The sequence below is a fragment of the Cryptomeria japonica genome, chromosome 5 (assembly GCF_030272615.1).
Source record: "Cryptomeria japonica chromosome 5, Sugi_1.0, whole genome shotgun sequence".
NCBI lineage: Eukaryota > Viridiplantae > Streptophyta > Pinopsida > Cupressales > Cupressaceae > Cryptomeria > Cryptomeria japonica.
In genome coordinates, this window is record NC_081409.1 from 300,870,321 (window position 1) to 300,891,067 (window position 20,747).

Sequence of the window (20,747 nt, forward strand, 5' to 3'; positions counted from 1 at the left end):
TTGTAATTGTGATATCTATATGTATGGAGATGATGAGATATGCTAACCTATGATGATGCAGGTGCAACTACATGAAATGCAAATATTTTTGGTGTGTCATTGTACTCAGTCATGTGATAATGGGCTACATGGACTCAAGAAGGACGATGGAAATCAATCAAGAACAAGGGATGGTAGATAGAAGATATGAAAGTGAAAGAGCTTCTTGTGCATTATCATCATTGAGATTTATTATGGCAAGTAGGTTATGATAATCGAGGCATATGTTCGACCCAGAAAGTCATTGTACCTATTTGCATGGAGATCAGACAATCTCAAACAAGGAATGCCCCAATTCATACTAGACTCACAGTGTCCTCATATCCTTGGACAAGTCATAGCATTACTGAGAGACAATCCACAGACAGCAAAGAAAAATAGGCGATGATACCCCATTCTCGCCTTTCTAGTCAAAGACATCCTGGAGATAGAATCTCTAGTCAGAGACATCCTGGAAAAGCTAAAAGACATGTCACCAAAAGATAAAATCAAAATAAAACCAAGACTCGACACCAACATCCACTGTAGTCCTCAAGTTTAGGGTATCTTGTCACTTTTATAAGTCTATTTGATTGTGGTCACCATGTTTACTTTCACAAAAGGATAGGTAGCACTGAACCATAATGTTGCCTGGGTCTGTTGTAAGATTTGATTTGTTGAAGTCCACTGTTGCTGCTATGTCTCATCTAAAATTGACTGAATCCATGAAACTGATACTTTATTGCGGAGAAGATGGAACTTTATTGTGGATTGGTGATGTAAGTGTTGCTTTATTGCCGACTGTGTGCAGATAGACTAAAGAAAAGTGGAAGAAACTATAGTCCTCAAAACATGTGATGCTCTCAATTCCACACCCATCACTAGACGTAGGATTTGCCTTGGCCACATATAGGAGCTGATTTATTACGAATGGAAAGAGGTGAAAATGAATGTTATTATTATGAATGGCTAACCAATCTTAGGTAGATCAATAACAATCCATGATGAGAATGTGTAAAGTTTATTGTGGATGAATAGGCTGTGAGTGTGTGCAAAGTGAAGGATGAAATGGAATCCTAAAGGAGGGAGGAGCAATGTCTCTACACATGGCGTTGGTGACCCATTTTTCACCATGGTACTTGCCGAGGACACCACCGAAGTGGTTTTCACCATTGCACGAAATGTTTTTTTTTTTTTTCAATTTTTTGTGTCACAAGGCGCCTCTTTGCCAGGTTTTCACCAAGTAACGATTTTTTTATGTTTTATGATATTTTTTTGTATTTTTGAATTAGGATACTCTAAAGAGCTATGTGTAAAACCTGCGAAGGTGCATGCTATTGATAGGATACTCCAAAGGTTCACCATCTGGATTTGAGAGCTGATATGCACCAGATCCATAGGTTGTTGTAATGATGTAAGGACCAAGCCAATTTGGTTCAAATTTGCCCTTCTTCCCTTTGTCTTGATGATTTTTAGGATTTTCTCTGAGAACTAAGTCAACGACCTCAAATGTGTGAGGCTTTATCTTATGATTGTAACTGCATTGTTCCTTGACTGAATCACATATAGCTCGAGTGATTGTCTTCCTTGATGAAGGATCTAAGATAGAATTACTAGTGTGTGGACTACGTAGGCCCAAATGCATGTCACCTAAAGAAGTTTGGGCATCCCTAAGAACAAAGTCCTTCAAGGAAGTTTCATTAAAGGTCCATGATGTATCACCAGAAGGGAAATGATGTGTGGAACAAGTGGATGAGGAATGAAGGCTTATGATTGTGAAAAGAAGGGAAAGTAGGATAGCATGATGGAGACTTAGGATCAACAAGTATGCTTTTTGACTTAAAATATTAGAACTTTTGCCCCCAGATATTTTGGTATTAGGGGAGATCAACTCTTGCTCTTTTTGCTTCATAGGATTTTTATCCTTGACTTTGATTTTTGTGGAGTCCAGTAGCTTTTGATTTTGATTTGGACTAAAGGACTTTTCTTTATTATTGACTTTTAGAGTTTTCTTTTCAAATCTTGATTTTTGATCCCCAATAAGTGAGGGCTTTTGTAAATCTTGTTGATCCAAGTCTAGAAGTGGAGTGAAAATGGAATGAGTGGATGATATGGTAAAGCTATGTGAGTTATTAAGAGGGTTGGTGATATGCTCAATAGATTCTTTGTAGGAACCACTCTTAGGACTATTGATATCAAGAGACACTTGCACCACTAGAGGATATTTGCATTCAGACTTAATAGCCACAACACTAGGTGGTTCATACCCAATTCCTTGGCATTGAAAATTGTTTTTAGGTTGTTCTTGTTGACTGAATACCTTAAGAGATAGTGGGAGTTTATCAACATGAAAGATATACTCACCACATCCCATGTCTTTAAACTTGAACTTTTCTTTGATCTCTCCTTGTTTTGATGTAAAAGCTTTCAAGGATTCTGGATCCACATATGCCGGTGAAGGTGGAACAACTTCTCGATTGACTGGGATTTTTATTTCTGATCTAGGTCACAAATTGTTGCAATATATGAATGGATTTGGGTCAGCTTTGATGGTCACTTCAACTCCATTGTATGGAAACTTGATACATCGATGATATGTAGATGGGACTGCACTCATCTCATGAATCCATGGGCGTCCTAGCAATATGTTGCATGTGAGATCAAGGTCTAGGACTTGACAAACTACATCCTTTGTAACTAGCCCAACTCTGAGAGGTATGGTGACTGTGCCTTTGGATGAACGCTCTTCATCATCATATGCCTTGATGGTAATTTTGTTTGTAGCATTCACAACTTTTTCAGAATATCCCAATTGTTTAATAGTGCTCAATGTACAAATGTTTAGACCTGCTCCTCCATCTATCAGGACTCGTTTTATTCGATGTTTGTGTATGAAGGCTTTGATGTGTAAAGGTGTATTATGTGGCTGACTTACAGAGGCGTCATCGACTTCTTTGAATGTAAGTGAGTGTGGAATGGAAAGGTATCCCACCATGGCTTGAAACTGGTCCACATTCAGATCAGTAGGGACATAAGTGTCTCTCAAGATTTTTTCAAGAATGGCTTTATGTGTGGGGGATATGTGTAAAAGCTCAAGGATCGAGATAAGTGCAGGTGTCTTTCCTAATTGTTCTACAAGGTCATACTCAGGCTTGGTCGATGAGTAAGCGGTGTTTTTAGCTAGAGCACCTTGCAAAGTGAATTTACCTCAACGAGTTGTAACATTACATTCAGAGGTTGGTTCGGAAGAAGATCCAACTCCCTTTAGGACCTTGGGTCTTTGGGTAGAATTCTTAGGCGTTTTGTCCTTGATGATAATGGTAGAGACATAATTGTCCATTGAAATGTGTTGATAGTTGAATCATAGTTATAAGATGCTCTGGTATAGTTGGTTTGGTCATCTATGGCTTTATCTTTTCCCTTGTCATGTTTTGGGAATTGTTCCTTAAACATCTCATGTTCTTGATTGGATGAGTGTCCTTCAATCTCAATGTCACCTCTATCAATAAGATCTTGTATGATGTTCTTCAATCAATGACAATTTCCTGTTTTATGTCCTTTGCTCTTATCAAATTCACAATACTCATCATCATTCCACCAATTTGGTTTAACTTTTGGCTCATATGTAGGTAGATCTAGGATTGTTATTATTTTGTTTGACACTGGTTTTTTGAAAACTGAATCAAGTGTTTCTCCCAATGGAGTGTACTTCCTTCGTGACTTCGAAGTTGTTTGAGTATTCACCTAATTGTTTGTAGAGCTTGATCCAGAAATAATGATTTTGGGTTGCACTGTATTGGTATCCACAACACCATCATTAACTGTGTTCTTGTTTTTATTCCAAAATCTTGGCTTGTCTTTTCCTTTAAAGTCATCTTTGTTTTCCTTGAATAACTTAATGACTCCTTGTTCAATTAGGCCCTTCTCTATTGCTAAGCCTTTTTCATTGATGTCTTTGAAGGTGGACAAACAAGATTTTCTTAGGTCATAACCAATGTCTTTGTTAACATTTTGGGTTAACATCTCTACCATTTGTTTTTGTGGAATTTCACAAGAGCATCTGCTGGCTATATTCCTCCATCTTTATAAAAATGATGAAAAGGATTCTCCATCCTTTTTCTTGGTGTTGCACAAAGTGGTGATTGATATATCTATCTCTATGTTGTATGAGAAATGTTGGATAAATGCCTCTGCTAGATCATCCCATGACTTAATTCCAAGTGGGAATTGGGAGAACCATTCCATAGCTTGATCTCCTAAGCTTTGTGGGAATAATCTCATCAAATATGTCTCTTCTGCTGCTACTTCAATGCAAGCTATGAAAAACTATCTTATATGTGCCTTAGGATCCCCTTTTCCTCTGTACTTATCAAAATTAGGTGTCACAAAGTGTGTAGGAAATGGAGGCATTGAATACTCTTGTCAAATGGATAAGGACATATGTCTCTCATTGTGTATGTTGGCTTTGGTGTATTTATGTCCTCCATTTTCTTTTGTAAGTCTTTGATTTGTTGTTCCAAATTGTTCTTAGGTGGAGATCGACGTCTTAGACCATATCCCATGCTTGAGCCACCGGGTGGAGGAGGAGCATGTTGCATATATGGATGATATTGATCATACACATGTTCATATGGAGGGGGTGTATAGTGATGTTGAGTATAAGGACCACCTAGTATGGAGTCATAATGAGGAATGGAATATTTGTTTTGTCCATGTATACCATACTCTACAGGCATGTCATGAGTTTGGTCTAATGTGTTTCCCCCAAATTTGACACGGGGTTTCCTTGTGTCCAAATTTTGATTATGCCTTTGGATATCCAATTGCTTTGGTGGTTGGTCTTTAGCATTGGTATGTGATTGACTATATTTTTCTGCATAAGACTTCCATAATGGTCTGTGAAGGTGAGTATCGTATGCTTGACCATGTGTGTATGGGACCTTAGGTTTTTTAAACAAAGATGATGGTGATTCAGGCACAAGATATGGTCCTCTATTGCCACCACTATTAGGCCTCCTTTGATCCATGTTGAGTTGAGTTTGTTGCAAAGGTTGATTTTCCATTATTTGAGACATGTCAAAATCATGAGGGATCTTGGCTCCACTTTGTGCCATCACTTGTAGAAAATATTGTCTATGTCTCCTCATTATTTCCTCAACCAATCTGTATATGTTGAAAATAGATAACAACAATGTTGAAAGACTAAATGAATTCAACCACAAAACCCTAGCCTAACAACAACAAAGATCTACCATAACATATGAAGATTACCTAAGACAATGAAAATCAAATGAAATCAAAAAGATTATACCATCACATGTCCAATAGGGTTTGGATCTCCATTCTTCCTATCTCCATTGATCTTGCTTGATATATTTGCTCTCAGATTTTATATGCACAAGAGCTCAACAAAGAATGGAAATGTGGTTGCAAGTAGGATTGCATATGAAAGATCGAATGCTAGGTTGCTTGAATAGAATGCATATGTCCAGGGGTTGAATGCATAGGATTGAATAGGGTTTGATAAGTCGGTATATTGACATGTTTTTTATCAGGACTCTTAGGTTTTTGGTATCTTTTGGGTTGCATTGTGATAATAAAATATTGTGAATTGACTATATGTAATCCATGTTTTAAAACTGAACATAAGAAATCATGTTTGAACTTTGTCAGTTAATTCCTGCAGCCATGCCAATTTATTCTTGCAGCCAAATGGTTTGTCCTTGTGATATGTGGATTATTTAGGATGATTTCATATGTGAGTTAATGAATCTATTAGTTAAGTAAGATACATATGCATGTCCTTGTATGTTGTTTCTGTTTTAGTGCAGATAATAATTGATGTTGCAGTGGAGAATTTTCTTTCGCGCCTAAGGACTAGAGAATCACGTTCAGATAGCTGGAGGTCAAACTAAAGGAGATTTAAGTGAGCACAATCTATGGAATAATCAAAGTATTTGTACTTCACCATGGGAGTTTAACTCCGATGCATGTTTAATTTGTAAAATATTGCTTTGGCGTGCAAAGACTGTGGTTCGGTTTCAGATCCACAGTTCCTGCAGCCAAGCTCTCTGTTATCCCCTTCATCTGAACGCTATCCGCCTCTTCTTCTGGGCGTAACTGGAGTTGTCCATTGTAGTTTATCTTTTCTTTATAATAAACTCTTCCTTATTTTCTGAGAGTTAGACAGAATGGAAAGGGATTGAGCAGAGTTTTTGTCACGCATTCTGAATTTTTCTCTTTTGGAATATGTAATCATCTTTCAGGAAGAAATGAATAAAAATATGTTATTCTGATCTATTAATAGTTCTTTGCTGAGAGTTTGATATCACTCATCCAAGGGGGCCCACTTGGTGAGTGATCCTGTGTTTATGATTATTGAAGTTAGTTTTTACTTAGTTGCAGTAGAAGTTCATGACTGGATTGTTTCTACAACCACTGGAAATAGATCCTTTGACTGTTCCTATAGCCAAGGCAGAATGGTGTGATTCCTGTTATTTTCATTAGATCATTTCAACAGAGTTTTGTAAAAGCTTTCAATTAGCCTTTTATGATTTTCATTCCTACCTTTCCTACAGTAATTAAGAATGATCATTTAAGGAGATTAGTGCATATATATTGTAGACCTATTTCAAGTTTTACATTCCTGGATTGACAACTAAATGAACACCAGCCATGAGAATAGTAAACTCTACCATATGAATGTCCAAACTTCGGAATGAGATTTCAATTAGAGGTATTATTATTGTCATTGTAGTTGGGTTAGAGATTTTTGGCACCGCTGCCGGGGATGGTGTCAAGCTAAGAGCCTTTTATGATTATTTTAGTTTCTAGTTAATTGTTTGAATTTCATGAATCTGCATGCATAATATAAGAAGAGATGCCAGAGGTAGGTTTTTGCCCACTCATACTATTCATGTAGAAGATAGTTTTCTAGATATAAACCCTTTTTCTGAGCAGTATCAAGTCCCACAAAATTTGAATCACCCTAAGTCTGAATTTCCAGAAGGTACTCTTCAGTTCCTTTTTGGTCCACAAGAAGAAGAATTGCCTATTGTAATGACCCCCACAAGTCCAATGCAAGGGAACCCACCTCCTGTTGGAAATAATCCACCACCACCACCTGGTCCAACATTTGAGTTTCCCATCTCTAACCAGCATGATAATGCTAACCTCAAGAACATTCCAACATTTTCACATCCTAAATTCTATGGGTTGGTCATAGAGGATCCAGATACATTTCTATTTGAGTTTGATGTTCTCTGTAGGAGTTTTGACTATACTACAGATGCCCATAGACTCAAAAATTTTCCAGCCACTTTGAAGGAGTCATCCTTGAGATGGTTTATGAGCTTGTGTAGTAGCACAATCAATACATGGGATGAGATGAAACGGTTGTTTCTTGCAAAATACAAAGATTATTGTAGAGGCACTGATCATCATGGGGATGATATCTTTAGAATGACACAAACTGAAGATGAGAGCCTTGAGGATTATCTGGAAAGGTTTTTGTCTAGTGTCAAGAAGTCCAAGCATAGTACTCTGAATGAAGATTCCCTCAAATTGATATTCTTGAGGGGTATCCATGATGAATGCACTGATTCCTTAGATCTAATGGGGGGAGGTACATTACACAGTCTACTTGGGTTGAAATAGGACAAATTTGCAAGAAGTATTCCAGATCTACTTCTAAGAAGAATAGGAGATTTAAGCTAGGGGCACTATCATCATCATCTGGAAATGGAGTTTCTAGGTTGGAACTTAGCCATTTTTTAAAAGATTTCAAGGAGGATATTATAAACAATATGGCTACTCAGTTGGATACATTGGTAGCTAAGAAGAAGCATGAGGAAGCTGATGCATTTCTTGCAGAATTATGTCCTCATTGTAAGCAGCAGAAGAAAGATTGCAGATGTAAGATGGTTGCAAATATTGAAGTACCTGACTTCAAACCAATTCGAGGGGAGGATGAACAAGTCTTCTATGTTTCTCAGAGAAGACCAAATTTTCAAAGACAATGTATGCCACCTGATCCACTTTCCTTTTTTGGTTATAGTGGTAATTCTTATGCACCAAATAACCAATGGCAACCATAGTATTATCAAAATTTTGGTAATTATTCACATTGGTATGGATCACAAGCCCAATGACAACAATTTGCTAATCAAATCCTCCAGTGGCAACAACCACAGGGAAACTGGTATCCACCTCAAGGTGTAGGGAACCAGTTTCAAGGGAATTGGCAACCTACCTCTCAATGGAGGGGAAACCCATCATGGTCATCCCAATCTTCTAGATATTAGCCCCTTGCTTAGTAGCCACAACCTCCTACTTTAATGCCACCTCCTGTAGCCACAACACCACCTCCTAAGCCAACATAGCTGCCAACTCAACTGTTGCCTAATCCAAATATAAAATCTCAGCAACAACAACAAGCTTATTCAGCTGATGCTAATCAATACCCATTATATTCTTTATCACTAGATGATATTCACCTCCGATCTAGAACAACACTACCTAATCCCTCTCAGCCAGTTATTACTGAGGTACAAGAAGAGAAGCCAATTTCTAATCCTAAAGATGTAATACCTCAGAATCAAATATTAGCACCATTTTCCCAAAGATTGAAAGACAAAGAAGTTTCAACTGATCAACAACAAAGCTTTGATATTCTTGATCAACTGAAGCACATTTATGTTAAAATTCCATTGTTGCAAGCAATAAAGGATGTTCCAATATATGGTAAAGCATTGGGAAAGGCATGCCTAAAGAAACCTAGCAGAAAGAAAAAGGATCCACAAACAGTTCATGTTATGGGTTAATTGGTTGATATTATGTTAGGAAAAATTGCTATTCCAAAGTATTTTGATCTAGGTAGTCCTATTGTGAGTATAGTCATTAATGGCAATCAAATAAAAAATGTTTTAGTTGATCTAGGGGCAGGCATTATTGTAATGACAAGGGAAGTAATGAAACATCTAGAGATAGATAGTTTAAGGGCTACACCCATAGTTTTCCAACTTGCTGATGGCTCTGCAGTAAGACCTGATGGTATGATAAAAGATATAGTGGGCATCCTAGATTCCTGGGAATATCCTACAGACTTTATGATTTTATCCCCAAAAGCAACATTAGGGAGATATCCAGTCATTTTGGGAAGACCATGGCTTGCCACAGTTGATGCATATATTGGGTGTAGATCAGGAGAAATGACTATTTCAGATGGCGGTTCCACAAAAATAGTGGCCTTGTATTCCCCTGCACAGCCTCAGCTTGAGCAGCAACAGGCTGTTTGGCCTATTTTGGGAGAGGAATTTGAAGAAATTGACTCTATTAATCACCTTATGATGATTAATTGAGTGCCACTCATGTAGTTATATGATGAAGAATCAATCCTTTATAAGGTCTTGATAAATGAATTAATAGAAGACCAAGAATTGCAGGAATTGGTTCTGAATATTATAGGGTTGGACTTTCCTACAGCCATTGATATCTTGCATACCTTGTTGCCGTAGAAGTTATCATATTCTCATGTTTCCGATATAAATCAGATTGATCTTACTATCAAGATAGAGGTTAAATTGAATAAATATTTGAACATCAATAAGAATATAGCAGATACTCAGAAGGATAGCCTGGTGGACTTGCTAAAACTCCATAGAAATGCCTTTGCATGGGATTACAAGGATATGAATGGAATTGATCCAGCAGTTTGTACTCATCACATTTACATAAAGGATGAGTTTTTCCCCCTTAGACAACCTCAAAGAAGAGTCAATCCTTCCCTTAAGGAGATAGTTAAAGAAGAAATGCAAAAATTGTTGAAAGCTGGGTTTATCTATCCTATCTCTGATAGACAATGGGTATCACCTTTGGTGATAGTTCCTAAAAAGGGAGGAAAATGGAGAGTATGTGTTGATTATAGAGCTTTGAATTTGGCCACAAGGAAGGATCATTTTCCACTGCCATTTGTGGATCAGGTACTGGATTCTCTTGCTAGTAAGAGATATTTTTCATTTCTAGATGGATGTAGTGGCTATAATCAGATACAAATAGCTCCTGAGGATCAGGAGAAAACAACATTTACTTGTCCATGGGGCCCTTATGCATATTATGTTCTTCCTTTTGGGTTGTGTTATGCTCCAACCACTTTTCAAAGGGCAGTCATCAGTATCTTTTCTGATATTTCTCAAGACATTATGGAAATTAACATGGATGACTTTACAACCTATGGTTCTGAATTTGATCAAGCATTGGGTAATTTGAAGAAAGTTTTGTAGTGGTGCGAAGACTACAACTTGTCTCTAAACAGTGAAAAGTGTTTCATTATGATGGAAGAAGGAATAGTCCTTGGTCATCATATATCTGTACAAGGCATACAAGTGGATCCAGCAAAGATTGAGGTTATTCAACATATTAATAACCCTGTGAAGCAGAAAGATGTGAGAAGTTTTCATGGCCATGCTGGATACTACAGAAGGTTCATCAAAGATTTCAGCAAAATTGCAAGTCCCTTATATACACTGCTTACTAAAGATGTAGAATTTAAATGGACCTCAGCATGCAATGAAGTTTTTTTAAAGCTTAAGCATGCTTTGACTCAAGCACCAGTTCTAAAAGGACCTAATTGGTCTCTACCATTCCAAATCCATACTGATGCATCTGATTATGCTATAGGAGCAATGCTAGGACAAAAAGTTGACAAGTTGGAAAATCCAATATATTATATCAGCAAGAATTTGCAAGGACCTAAATTGAATTATATAGTTACTGAAAAGGAAATGCTAGCTGTCATATATGCCCTTAACAAGTTTAGACACTATATTATAGGGTATCCCATATTTGTGCATACAGATCATACTGCAATTAGATATCTCATGAATAAGCCATCCATCACTAGTAGATTGGCTCACTGGTTATTGTTGATGCAAGAATCTGATATCACGGTTGTTGATAAGCTAGGGAAGTCTAATGTTGTTGCAGATTATCTTTCACATCTTCAATTGCAAGAAGACTCTATAATGATAGATGACACTTTTTCAGATCAACATTTGTTCCTCATACAGGCTCATACTCCTTGGTATGCTGATATTGCCAACTATTTAGCTGCAGCTAAGATGCCAATTTCTTTTTCTCCTAAAGAAAGAAGGTTGCTAGTTGAAAAAAGTTTTAACTTTTCATGGATTTCTGATTGTCTATTTTATACTGGACTTGATCAAGTCATGCGAAGATGTGTCAGAGAGGATAAAACATATGACATCTTGCATGCATGTCATGATGAGCCATGTGGAGGTCATTTTGCTGCCAAAAGGACAACACTAAAAATACTCAATACTGGTTATTATTGACCTACACTACACAAGGAAGTGTGACAGATGTCAGGGAATGGGCAGACCTACAAAATCTGATGAGATGCCACTATATCCTCAAATATCTGTTACACCATTTGACAAATGGGGATTAGATTTTGTTGGCCCCATTGATCCACCTTCTAATGGAAAATCTTATATCTTGGTATGTACAGACTATGTGACAAAATGGGTAGAAGCTAGAGCTATGCAACATGCAAGAGATAATAAGGTAGCTGAATTTCTCTATGAACAAATATTTACAAGGTATGGAGTACCCAGGGAAATTTTCTCAGATCAAGGACCTCAATTTACATCAACATTGATAAAAGATTTTGTCAATAAATACAATATAAGACATAGGAAATCTACTCCATATCATGCACAGTCTAATGGCCAAGTCAAAGTTATCAACAGAGAGCTTGAGGCTATTCTTACAAAAATAGTGTCTATCCACAAGAAAGATTGGTCTAATCGGCTTTCAGAGGCAATTTGGGCATATAGAACACCATGGAAAACACCAATTGGATTCACACCTTTTGAGATGGTTTATGGCAAAACAACAATGATGCCTATTGAATTTGAGCATAAAACCTCTGAGAACAGCTCTACAAATGAATATGACATTGTCTGAAGCATAGAAGGAATGCATTCAGCAATTAAATGCTCTTGATGAATGGAGAAAGATAGTTGTTCAACAGACAGAGTTGATTCAAAACCAAAGAGCTAGATGACATGATAAATATATTAGAGAAAAGAAATTCAAAGTCGGTGACTGGGCACTCTTGTATGATTCTAGATATAAGGATGCTATGGGAAAACTCCAAACAAGGTGGTTGGGTCCTTATGAGGTAGAAGAGGTTTCTCACAATGGAGTAGTTTGGTTGTCCATAATAGATCCTATTTGATTTAAACTCTTAGTGAATGGACACCGACTACGACTTTATCACAAGCCACCTACTAGAGAAGAATTCCTGTAGCAGTTTGCTCCTCAAAATAAAATACATATTCCTACAGCAACTGCCAATGCTTCGGTATCAATTCATGAGCTTCTTGTTGCATTTGAGCATGTTGATAAAGGTGATGTTCCTGCAGCCTCTGCAGTGAACTTATTTACCGTATCATAATAAAATATTTCCATGAGGAATATTGTTCTCCGTACATAAAGTTCCATCCACTACACTCCATCCCACTTTCTTACCTGTCACTTCATTTCATTTCGCCATCATTTTTGCCCAATTGCAGGTACGTGTATATTGTACTTTATTTTAATTATGCATTTATTAGGTCATTATGATTTTAATTCTATTTTAATCCTCTCCAAACTCAAAATCTCATCAACCTATGTGGACACGTGCTAGGTTAAGTTGGGGGGGGGATACTTTATGGTCCTTTTTCCCAGTAAAGATTTATTATCCCGAACTGATTTCCTAAGTGACATTATTTATGATGATTATTATTTCATGTGAGTGAATAATAAGTTCTGCCGCCAAATTTAAGATATGTAGATTTTAACTTTTGCGAATCTGTCAAACATTTTGGTGAAGTTGCGAAAGTATCAGAGTAAAAGATGGGTGGTGATCTGATTCGCCATGAACCAACTCTCCATGAAGGGTTGCTGCAGGATGTTGTCTGTGTGCATTATTTCCAAAACCATGGCTGGCTAGATTATTTATTGAGAATTAAGGATTTCAATGATGAAATAGCTGCAGAATTTATGCAATCTATTGATGAAGGAGAAGCTATAGTTAAGGGGTTGAGGGTAATTGCTATAGAGCAGTAAATTGCAGAGGTCACAGGGTTGTTGTAGGAAGGAGAACTCTTTCCAGAATCGAAGGATGCAAGGAGTGCTAGGGCAGAGTTCACAATTCCTATTGACAAACCCTTAATGGTGGATAGGCAAGGGACTAGAAGGGTTTCTTTTCCAGCACATTGGCCTCAAGTAGCTCTGTATATTATGAAATATACTACCTATGAAGGACGGTATTCAAATCTCCATTCACCTCACTTCAAGTTACTTAGTCATCTGCGTCATGACCGGCGAGTTAATGTCTCAAATTTCTTGTATCGTCTTATTTCTATAAGTGCTAAGGAGACTAAAAAGTATGGAAATCGCTCTGTTAGCCATCATGGTCTGGTGAAGTTGCTGGTACAACGGTCCCTAAGAGATGTTTCATAGATGGAATGGGGTGTGTTTGAAGATATTTTGCAATTTAGGGTAGATGAAGCCCCTATTGAAAATAATCCACTGGTTCAAGAAGGGATAGTTGCAGAAGGCCTTTCTGGAGAAGATGAGGGTTTGCTAGTTGCTGAAGGAGCTACAATTATTTCAGAAGAAAATATTGAAGTAGAGTCAATCGAAGGACAACCCTCTACCTCTCTTCAAGGAGGTTCACCTATTTTGCAAAGGGAAGGAAAATAATTGGAAAAGGAGGAGTCAGATGAAGAATTTGTTATCCACCCGCAGGAAACACATATCCCTCCTACAGCCAAGAGGCATCAAACAAAAACAAAAACTCCTGCATCTGTTTCAAAAGTGTATGTGAGGAGAACAAGAAGGAGGACACAAAAGACTCAACCAGTGAGTAATCCAGCATAGGTGATTGCAGTAGAAACTTCAGAAGAAGAAGATGTTGCAGAGAAGGAAGTTCAAGAAAACCCTACAGAAAAGGAAATTCAAGAGAATCCTATAGAGAAGGAAATTTAAGAAAACCTTGTAGAAGAGGAAATTCAAAAAAATCCTACAGGAGAAGAAATCCAAGAAGAAATTCAAGAAGAAATTGTAATGGATAAGCTTGCAAATTTGGCTTCAGTGGCATTGCAATGTGAGGAGATTATTGAGGATGTTCCACAACAACTTGAAGAAAATGTGGGAGATATGCCAATCTAGAATGAGGAAGTTATTGAAGAAATCCCATGGTCTAAGGTATTTCCTATAAGAACTCCTTCATCCCTAACTAGTTTATCAGTTGCTTTAACATTCTTTAGGCAATGGGAAATAGAGAAGGATAGGTTGCAAGGGATAATTAATAAGTAGCAAAAAGAGATTGAGAAGAAAGATAATAGAATTAAAGAATTGGAGACTAAGGTAGAAGAGATTAATGGCATGGTTCCCGAGATAATGCAGTGTAGGGCTCCCCCAAGAATTTATGCAGTGCACTTGAAAGAATGGTATCTGAATTTTAGATTAAACCACATTGTAAGGGATCCTAATCCATCCTTGGAAACACCTGAGGAATTCTATCATGCTTATCAAACCTCCCCACATTCTATAAGGAATTTGTTATGTGAATTATATTTACATAATTATGCTGTACCCCAGGACAGAGAATGGAATCCTTTGTTGTACATTGGGGATATCCATCTCAGAGCTCTAATGTCTTGGATACAAAATGAAATGATTATAGGACCACAAGCCAAGGAGTTTGAAAAATTGGAACTTGACTGTCCATTGCCATTGAGGAGGGAATCAGAAGCACCTAGGGTTCTGTATTATGATTGGAAAAAGTTGCTAATAAGAGATGATGTTAGTAAGATAGTACTTCCAATGAGAGAGGAAGTCTATCAGGTGTATGAGCAATTGGTTCAGACACACAGGACAACAACACTAGAAGGACTAACTCAACGCTGGAATCATTTAAAACTGGGAGAATGCTACTCATTACAGAACTTTCATGCAGCTATACAGAGAGCCTCCAAGTACATATAGCTAGGCAAGGAGAAATCCAATAATTGGTTGCCATTAATCTTTTAGCCTCGTATCCTTATGTGGCCACTTTTGGCATGCCAACAAACAGAACAAAATTATGATGTAGATGTGGAAGAAACAACTAGATGTTCTAGGTTGGAGAAAATGAAAGGATTTTATTGGAATTTGCCTTCCAAGGGAACCGGACAGGACACTGTTGGTGATTTCAAAGTTTCAGCAAAAATCAGAAATTTTCCTTTTGTTGTAGGAGCAACAAACCCTTAAAGTTGTGGGGCATGATAAGTCGGTGTATTGACATGTTTTTTTATCAGGACTCTTAGGTTTATGGTATCTTTTGGGTTGCATTGTGATAGTAAAATATTGTGAATTGACTATATGTAATCCATGTTTTAAAATTGAACTTAAGAAATCATGTTTGAACTTTGTCGATTAATTCCTGTAGCCATGCCAATTTATTCCTACAGCCAAATGGTTTGTCCCTATGATATGCGGATTATTTAGGATGATTTCATATGTGAGTTAATGAATGTATTAGTTAAGTAAGATACATGTGCATGTCCTTGTATGTTGTTTCTGTTTTAGTGGAGATAATAATTGATGCTGCAGTGGAGAATTTTCTTTCGCACCTAAGGACTGGAGAATCCCGTTCAGATAAGTGGAGGTCAAACTAAAGGAGATTTAAGCGAGTGCAATCTATGGCATAATCAAAGTAGTTGTACTTCACCATGGGAGTTTAACTCTGGTGCAAAATATCACTTTGGCGTGCAAAGACTGTGGTTTGGTTTCAGATCCACAGTTCCTGTAGCCAAGCTCTTTGTTATCCCCTTCATCTGACAGCTATCCACCTTTTCTTCTGGGCGTAACTAGAGTTGTCCATTGTAGTTTATCTTTTCTTTATAATAAGCTCTTCCTTCTTTTCTGAGAGTTAGACATAATGGAAAGGGATTGAGCAGAGTTTTTGTCACGCATTCTAAATTTTTCTCTTTTGGAATATGTAATCATCTTTCGAGAAGAAATGAATAAAAATATGTTATTCTGATCTATTAATAGTTCTTTGCTGAGAGTTTGATATCACTCATCCAAGGGGGCCCACTTGGTGAGTGAGCCTATGTTTATAATTATTGAAGTTAGTTTGTACCTAGTTGCAGTAGAAGTTCATGACTAGATTGTTCCTGCAGCCACTGGAAATAGATCCTTTGACTGTTCCTGTAGCCAAGGTAGAACGGTGTGATTCCTGTTATTTTCATTAGATCATTTCAGCAGAGTTTTGTAAAAGCTTTCATTTAGCCTTTTATGATTTCCATTCCTACCTTTCCTACAGTAATTAAGAATGATCATTTAAGGAGCTTAGTGCATATATATTGTAGACCCATTTCAAGTTTTACGTTCCTGGATTGACAACTAAATGAACACCAGCCATGAGAATAGTAAACTCTACCATATGAATGTCCAAACTTCAGATTGAGATTTCAATTAGAGATATTATTATTGTCATTATAGTTGGGGTAGATAGGGTTGATAATGAAGGAAGCATCTCCTTATATAGAAGACACTATAAGAAATGGAGGGATAAGATTGAGAGGTGTAAAAGATAAATGGTCGGCTATGATTAAAGGGTAGGTAGAGAAAATAATAAAATAATAAGAGGGTAGGTAGTGTAGGAATTAAGAGATGAATGACATGTGTCATAGGTAGAATGGTTATCCAAAATCACACCTCCTATTAGATCATTTGATGACCTAGTCAACAAATTCATAACTCAATATTCCTATAACATTCCACATGCTATTACCATGCTAGATGTCTGTAATACGAAACAAAAAAAATATGAAACATTCATGGTATTCCTTCAACGTTGGTGGCATATGGTTTCACGATATCCTCAAGATATTCCTAAAAAAGAGAAAATGGAAATTTTCATCGATAACTTGAATAGTGAGATGAGTTACAGACTCAAGCTCCAATGCATACCGTCTTTCGCTAAACTGATTGAAAATGGCATTCAAGTAGAAGAAGCATGTGTCAAGAAAGGAACACTAAAATTCTTCAAAGAAGGAATAGGTTCATCAAATTATAATAACCAAAACAACAACAACTTAGACAAATCCAGATTCTGGACTAGAAACAAAAACAATGGAAATAAAGGAGGCAATGAACCACATGATCCAAAATCTAAACAACCCATGCTCGCCTTATCAGGAAATCCTCAAGCTACAAAGAACCCCAAAGGTGCTAACCCAGACACTAACACATATGCACCAAATACCAGTCAAGGTCAACCCAATACCAACAACACCAATAACACCAACAATGCTCAAAACAATCATACAAATCGAGGACCTAATAACAATTCAAGAGGTAACACCACCAATTTTCAAAAACGCATCTACACACCACTAGGTCAATCACTGGAGTCAGCATTCAGAGAACTCCTGGCAAACAAAATTATCTCTTTACCCGCGATCAAAAACTATGAACCACAAATCAAACCACCTTGGTGGAATGACTCGCACTTTTGTGATTTTCATCGCAACAAAGGTCATCAAACAAATGATTGCATGAGACTGAAAAACATTGTTCAGGACATGATTGATAGAGGTGATTTAATGGTGGATGGTCTCAAGACAAATGGTGACCATGGAGCCTTTAAGAATCCTCTTCCAAATTACAACAAAGATGGACCTTCAACCTTGAACGATACATGTGGAGCTCATATCAATCACATTTACAATAACACCATCAATCATATATCAGCTGAAGACAATCAGGTCAATGTCATCACAATCCGAGATCAACGAGATCATGAATCTGTCAACGTAACAACCATAGCTCAAAAATATATCTTAAAAGGACATACGTCAACATCAAACACCGTACCCAAAATTCAATATGATCTAGTCAGCCAACTGCGCAAAACTCCTATCTATACTAGAGTTGCTAAATTTTTCACCAAAACACAAAGACATATTAGAGCAAGCGCTATTAGAAATGAATGTACCTCAAGATCTAGATGCTGATGAATTCCAAGCCATGGTGGCTCATATGAAAGGGCCTTATAATCTCACTTTTTCTAAGCACGATAATATCTCATTGAGTCATCCATATAATACTCCTCTCCATATTGAAGTCATAGTCTATAATCACCGAGTAAAACGAGTATTAATAGATGGAGGAGATGGACTTAATATATGTACCTTAAAACTTATCTGTGCATTAGGCTTCTCGGAGGAGTCTATTGATCCACGCAAAAAGATTACTATAAAGGCATATGATGATGAAGAAAGATCCTTTAAAGGAATAGTGGTGTTGCCGATTCAAGTCAAACCAATACAAAGAGATACTATGTGTCAGGTCTTAGACATAGAACTCACATACAATATCTTATTAGGTCGACTCTGGATACATGAAATGCAAGCAGTGCCTTCTACATATCACCAGTGTGTCAAATTCCCCTATAATGGGTAGGAGGTTTCTATATCTGATGATCACAATCCATTTCAACATTGTAATGCAATGGGGGCAGCCCAGGACAGTTTGGTTCCACATAATAGAGAGAAACATAATTCCTCAGCACTAGATCTTCAACAAGAGCAGTATAAATCATTGCCTAGAGATTTCAAGCAACAAATGAAAATCAAAGAACAAGGCATGGGGGAATACTCTCTGGAACTCATGTGTTTGACTAACTTACACACATCACCTAGAACTCATGGATTACCTATAGCATCAACACATCAAGCAACTGAGCCGATCACCAAGTTCGATGGCACATTCATTCAACTTGGCACTTTAGCACATGAATCTGAGGAAAAGGATATCCTTAGTTGGCTATACAAAGATGAGGAAGAAGACAGAGCAGCTACTGTGGAAATAGATATACCCACACACCTATATGGAAAGGGCTACTTAATCATGCAACAAATCCGATACAATGGCAAAGGACCTATTGGTAAGAGTCAGGAAGGTGTCACAGAACCATTGGATCCTCCTTCACAATTTAGTAAAGACAAAAAAGGATTGGGATTTGAATTCACTCTACTACCAAAGAAGATACCACGCAAATATCAAAAACCTCAATGGAAAGCAAAGAAGAAGTACAAAGAAGAATCTTGGCAAGAAGCACTATTTGAGCCAACAGAGACAATCCGTAAAGAATGTGAACATCATGAAAGGAAGCAACATCAAGGGGAGTCCACCATTCACAAGAAGACAACATCTACATAAGTCAATCATATTTAAGAACAAATATCCAACAAAGTTAAATCCCCTCAGGGCAACATCATTCCTTCCTGAGAAGAAACAGTCTACGGACAAATGCAAAGAATAGAAGCAAGATCTGATGCAAAATCAGAGAAAGCCAACATAATAGTTGTTAGGGGTCCCACAGATACTGAGAGGGGGGCATGAATCAGTATCTAACTGGTAATAATAATTTCTTGAGTTAAAACATGCAGAACATAATATAACAGTGTACTGGTATGCAAGAAATAATGCAATAAACAAAATCAAGAACATCCACATGAAAAGTACACCATAACACAAGATGTTAACGAGGAAACCCGATGTGGAAAAAACCTTGGTGGGATTTGTGACCCACAATATTCACTCACTGGCCAATAAGAGAATATTACTTACAATAGGGGCCTGCACATGCAGGAAGGCCAATTTCCTAGAGCTCACTACTCAATGGGAAGTCACACTGACTTACAATAAGTATTATACTAATCCAATAACTTGTACTGCTTTACAATAGCATCTTCAATGCCAAATTCAGTACCGGTTCCTGCTTTGCTCTTTACATATACCCTTTGACCTATATTTCGCACATTAGGTCTACCTAATATTTTCCTTAATGCTCCTAATTCTCTTATTCAAATGTCTACAATGATCTCCTTTATATATAAGAGTCATTTTACAATTTTCCAAGTCAGCTTACAATAATAAACAAAATATTGTATAACAAAAATCTTGTCGGCCTTTGTGCCGGTATACTTGTTTTCTTCAGTGCCGGTGCTGGTGTAGAGTGTGATCTGTTGATGTCGGTGCACTATCTTGTCGGTGTTATGCTTTGTCAGTATAATGTCTTGCCGGTGCCATAGGATTGCAAGGTTTCCATCAATGACAAAACCTTCAATCACATACAATGTCTCATTGGAGTGTGCATATGCCAACAATCTCCCCCTTTGGCATTGATTGCAACACTCATGAGAAATTTCAAAAAGTATCCAAAATGTGTAGTCCAAAAATGTTACCAAAAATGTTTACCAAAAATGTGAGAGCTCCCCCTGAGCATATGATTCCTATGTTTTGAATTTTCTCATCCCACTACTCCCCCTTTGGCATCAATGACAAAGGTTGTCAAAATGTCAGTAGAGTTTGTAGTTTCATCTATCCATAACCTCAACCTTGTAGCTGGGTAGTTATAATCTGAAAAAGATCTCCCAAAATCAAGTTTATACTACCCATAAACTTCTTACTATCCTTTATTGTTGTCTCAGTTCTCTTCACTGTATCGGTGAGATGCTGCAAATGCTCTACCAGTGTTTTGCTTCCCTATGTTAATGCCTCAGAAATTCCCTTCCATAGAGATGCTAAATAGTCCAATCTTGGACTTAGTTTAGATCTCAAATGTTTTGCCTTATTTATTATTCTTTCTTTCTCTCTTTCTAATT